A 6,000-nucleotide genomic window follows, 5' to 3' on the forward strand; every position below is an offset into this window, starting at 1 on the left:
CATTGATGCTGTGTTTTTTGCTTTGGAGAGGGCAGCTCTTACCTGAGCATCTGAGATGTCAGGGGCAGCACTCTGCTGGGATAGATATTTGCCCTTTTGGTGGGGGGTTTGCTGAACCTGTCAACTAGGATGTTGGCAATGTCTGTGGGTTCGGTGTATTTTTTGTCATTTTAGACTAATTCTGAGCATATCTGGGAATTCCCACCCAGGTTCCTAACATAACTAAAGAAAGCCTTGTGATTATCCTTAGTGTCCTGTGCAATTTTTCTCTCGAAGCTGGCCTTAGACGATTTTATGAGTGCCCATAGTTTTTTGCTAATACTGATCAGAGATGCCTTCCCTTTTTGGGATTTTGCTCTATCATGTAGTAGCTTCCTCCTTCTATTGTATAGTTTGTTTATGGCTGGGGTCCACCAGACAGGACATCTGCCTTTGGAGGATTGGGTCTTGGTTTTATTTGGGATTGCATGATCCATGCATTCCTGAAGGTGTTCATAGAATGCGTTTATAAAGGATTCTGCGGTCTGGGCCGTATTTTCCACAGGCTCGGGGGCTTTTAAGGATTCCACCTCGGTTTTGAGGAGTGTGAAATTTGCTTTAGAGAAGTTTTTCACTGTGGTTTTCAGGGCAGGGGGTGGAGTCGGGATGTGAATATCCATTGAGATTAGTTTATGGTCTGATCTTACCAGTGAGGGATACATTTCTGGTCTGGAGCATAGAGTCCCCATGTTGGTGATGATCAGGTCCAGTATGTTTTCCCCTCTTGTGGGAGTGGTAACAAGTTGTTCCGTAGCATTTGAGTTTATAAATTCTAGGAACCTTTGGGCTAGGGTGTGAGAGCTAGAGTAATGCTCCCAGTCTATGTTTGGGTAGTTGAAGTCGCCCAATATAATGGTGTTTGGAGAGACCTTCATATTTTCCAGTGTTCTCAGGAAGGCCGAGTGGGGTTCCTGGGTTTGGGAGGGTGGTCTGTAGCAGGCTATTAACTGGAAGGCAGTTTTACGCACTGTTAGTTGCACATGGATAGTCTCTGATGCTTCGTGCTGTGCCACCAACCTGGAGGTGTGGGTATCTTTGACGAATATTGATACTCCCCCTCCTTTTGTGGTTCGGTCCAAGTTTTGGGGCCGAAAAGCATTGTATGAGGTATAACCTTGTAGTGCTGGGGTGCTCTCTGGAGCCTTGAACCAGGTTTCTGTTACTGCACAGATATCGATGTTCTCCATGCTAAGGAGAGTTTCGAGTGCATGCATCTTGAGATTTAGACTTCTGGCGTTGAGTAGCATTACTCTTATTATCCCTTGTGATACCTATGGAGGTGGGTTTGTCTTTTGAGCTTTCCCTAAAAAAGGCACTATGGGGGTGGCAAGAGCCTTTGCCAATATCCGAAAGCCCAGGGGTGACAGGTGAAAGCCATCCCTAGCGAAGCATCGTGGCTTATCGAGCATGTCATCCTAGGTTGACAGGCATTGGATCCCCTTTGAATGACACCAATACTTAAGCCAGTTGTTGAAATTGATCATCTTGTCTTCATATTGTGGCATCATTCTTGGTGAGGGTAAGATGCTACTCAAGGTCAGGGTCATACTGGCCTGGGCTACATGCTCAGAGAGCTCCTCTATGTCTCTTTTCATGTAGTCCAGGGAGGTACATCTCAGGTCATTCACACCAGCATGGACAATGACTGAGTCATATTTGTACTTGCCTTGGAGTGATCTGAGTGCTTGTGTTATGTGGCGGATCCTAGCGCCCGACAGGCAGCTCACCGTGACCTTCTCCTTGTTCAGCCTGGTGAACGGGACGTCAGTGTGCCTGACGATAGAGTCACCTATTACAAGTGTATCAGGTGTGTTGTTTAGCCTTAAGGGCTGTGACTGTTCGGCACACTGGCTTTGTGAGCTATGTGTTGCACGTGTTTTGTTTTGGGGTAGAGGTTGCTTGGGTTTCTGCTTTGGAGGTCTCTGCTGCTTAGGCAGATTTTTATTTAGAGCCTCCGAGTATGTTTTTGTGTGTTTATGTGTTTGGTTTGCTGTCGTGGTAGGTCTATGTGAGACTGGAATTATAGTGAGTGTGGTTTCCTTCTCCTCCTGACTGGTTTCACCAGTACTGAGTTGAGAGAGCTTAGCCTCCAGTATGGCTATATGGTTGCATCTCTCACATGTGTTGGAATTTGTTTGGAGGAGGAGAGGGTTGTCTGCGTACATGAGGCAGTTGTAACATTGCCTCAAGATTCCCAGATTCACCAGTTGGACTGGAGAGGAGATTGACAACTGACCTGTGGACATGCTAGAATAGTATTGGGAATTCCTTTATAATTGAAAAAAAAGGGCCAATGGGGAACAAGGTACTCAAGAGGAGTTTGTGAGGGTGTAGTGCTTTTAATATTTTAGTGCTGACTTATATAATTGCTTTAGTGAGCAAGTGCTAGATAACTTAAATGCAATGTGTTACAGGTAACTTAAATGCAAAAATGACAAACAGTAACTTTCTTTCAAGTGAAACAAGGAAATAAGTACAGTAAGCAATGCAGATATCACTAGGGATCCACAGAAGCGCTGAAAAGCCGCGTTTTAGGTGGAATTAGCATTTCAGGGGAAATAACAAGCTAGATTCAGCAGGCCTGGATCTAGTCTATGCTACAGCAAACAAGGTGTACCAATTTCAGTAAGAAACAGTTCAAATATGCAGGCCCTATAAGCCTTTAACCAGAAATTACCAGCTCAGAAGGGCAGAGTCCAGCCTCTCCTACCAAAAGAGTGCAGACCACGAACCTTCTTAACGTAAAATAACTGGCCTGAAGCCCAAGTGCTTAAACCAGAACTAATACACTTTTAGAATAACAGACACTGAGCCCTCAATTGACACTGAGCCCTCAATCAGCAGTTCACAACTTAGAAAGATGTAAGCTACCTGTCCTGCCACCACAGTGCAGGCCACAAACATTCCTAATGTAAAACAACTGGTCTGAAACCCAAGTGCTTAATCCAAAAGACAGAATGATAGCTACACTTTAATCAAGTTACTACCAAGCAGTAATAAATACAATTGAATACTTTAAAGAATGCCTGGATTAGTGCTCAAGTTATACAAACAAAGCTAGATTCAGCAGGCCTGGATCTAGTCTATGCTACAGCAAACAAGGTGTACCAATTTCAGTAAGATGCAGTTCAAATATGCAGGCATTATAAGCCTTTAACCAGAAATTCCCAGCTCAGAAGGGCAGACTCCAGCCTCTCCTCCCACAAGAGTGCAGACCACGAACCCTTTTAATGTAAAATAACTGGCCTGAAGCCCAAGTGCTTAAACCAGAATTAATACACTTTTAGAATAACAGACATTGTGCCCTCAATCAGCAGTTCCCAACTTAGAAGGATGTAAGCTACCTGTCCTGCCACCACAGTGCAGACCACAAACCTTCCTAATGTAAAACAACTGGTCTGAAGCCCAAGTCCTTAAACTAAAAGGCTTAGAATGAGTTACACCAAGCAGTAATAAATACAATTTAGTACTTTTAAGATGACGCAAAAGCAAAATAAAGTAGGAAGAAACACAAATACAGTAAAAGCAGATAATTTTTTTTTTTTTTTGAGTGAGCAAATGAGATGGGCCCAGGAGTTACAGGACAGAAACAAGTGCAAATGCGGCCTTCAAATCAGAAAGTTGAGAGAGAGATGGAAGACCGCCCAAATGGCCAATAACTACAAATTCTGGGCCAGAACCACTCCTTATGTGGTAGACAGGTTACCTAGTGCTTACCACTCCCACTGATAAGCTAGAAGGCTTCCCTCCAGCACAGAAAGGCTTGGGGGCTCATAAGCTTACAAATAGTCCTGGATACAGCAAATATGCATCTGGAACACTAATTACAGGAAAGGTTACAAACAAATTACAGGAAGGTTAAGAACAGGCTTACAATTTTTTTTCCAGAAAAGTAGCAAAAACAGTAGTAAAAACAATTCACATTCAGTGCAAGCCGGCACACTTGAGTATGTAGCAATATTAATCCACACACAGTTTGAAAAAATTTAATTAAATTAAGACTAAAAGCAAGTGCAAAAAGGGTTTATTAGGTAGAATGCGGTAAAGAGATGGGACTGGGGGAGTGTCCTAGATCAAATCTACAGTGGGGCGGGCACTGCAAAAGCCACCAAATTTAAACTACAACCAAGAACAGGGACGGAGGGTGGGGAAAAGTTTCAACACAGATGTGAGGAATCAGAGTGCAAATTATAAAACCACAAAAATATATACTGATCTCTGTATATTTGCAGAACAGTAAGACAACAGATATCTAAGCAACAATTTAGCTCTATAATACAGAATAATACAGAAAAAATATACTCAACTCTATATATTTGCAGATAGTCTTGTAAGGCTGTCTCTCAACACACAGGTTCCACTTTAAATGCAGACTGCTGCTATTAACAGGTCAAATTAAGGGAACCTAACACAAGCTATAGAAACCAAAATGATGGGGGGTGGGGAAGACAGTTTCAACAGAGATGTGAGGAATCAGAGTGCAAATTATAAAACCAAAAAATATATACTGATCTCTGTATATTTGCAGAACACTAAGACAACAGATATCTAAGCAACAATTTAGCTCTATAATACAGAATAATACAGAAAACTATACTCAGCTCTATATATTTGCAGATAGTCTTGTAAGGCTGTCTCTCAACACACAGGTTCCACTTTAATAGAAAGAAAGGGTGCTGGCCCCAATGAGATTTTATATAGTCAGACAAAGTTTAAAGAAACAGACCTTAATGTTGAATTACAAAATTAAAAATAATGTTTGAAACGGTGACTACGCTTTTCACTTTATTTTTTTGAATGTGTTATATTTGTGCTCATGTCAGCGACAACATGGTAGATCAGTGCTTAAGCTCATTCTGCCTCAGTGCCAAATATTCAAAGTTCACTAGTCCGGACCTCTATTACCTTCAGCATGGAGTTTTGCATGTTCTTACTGTGCATCTGGATTTGCATCAGCTACTCTGATTTCCTGTTACCTCCCAAAAACACACTTGTTGGACGGCAACTGTAAGAACTGGTGTACACAGGGCTCAGTTCTGGGTCCTGTCCTATTTCGCATTTATTTCTCAGACCTTCGGGCCAGCACTCCTGGTCTATGGTTAACTAAGTTTGCAGAGGACTGTAAATTGGATGTTGTTATTCAATCTTCAGCTGACTCACACTTGCTTCAACATGGGTTAGACCATGTTAATAAGTGGTGCAAAGACAATAGTCTCAAATTAAATATAAAATCAATGTGTATAATTTTTGTAAACAAAACAATTTTATATACCACATAAGTGACACAGTCCTCAAATCAGCCAGCGCTGTAAGGGGGTTTAGGTACTCTTGTTGATAATTCCTTATCATTTGGCTAGCGTGTCTCCACGGTAGTTCAGAACATTTTGTATCTGGCTCATCTAATTTCCAAAGGCACCTCCACTAAATCCGAATAAGTTTTAATTCCCCTTTAATCGCATCTTATCAGACCAGTCATTGAATATAATGCACCTTTTGGCAAGTATTTGTCTAAACATATCACACAACCTAAGATACCTCAGGGGTTCATAATTAAAAAGATCAGTGGCCTTAGAAATCTTAGTTAACAGGAGAGACTGTCAGACCTTTCTCTGCACTCTGTCTCTTACAGACTAGTCCATGGAGCTCAGTGCCTACCCTTTCAAGCCATGAAAGATCCAACCCTATTTTACCTTTTCTTTTGCTGAACTAATGGTACCTCAAATACTCAGTTAAAAGAACTAAACCATTAGCAGATAAATACAAGACACAGCATGATAGATTTGTATCCCAAAATATTCTGCACTTCTGGAACAAATTATCACTACATGTCAAGCACAGTAGCACTCTTGCCACCTTCAATGTCAGTGTAGATAATTGAACGGGCAGCCTCAAATTCTATCCCAGTCTATTTTGTCTTCTCCTTGAGACTAGAAGTAACTTTTGAATATATATATATATATA

The sequence above is a fragment of the Protopterus annectens genome, chromosome 2.part2, assembly GCF_019279795.1.
Source record: "Protopterus annectens isolate FY-2018-M chromosome 2.part2, PAN1.0, whole genome shotgun sequence".
In the NCBI taxonomy this organism is placed as follows: Eukaryota; Metazoa; Chordata; order Ceratodontiformes; family Protopteridae; genus Protopterus; species Protopterus annectens.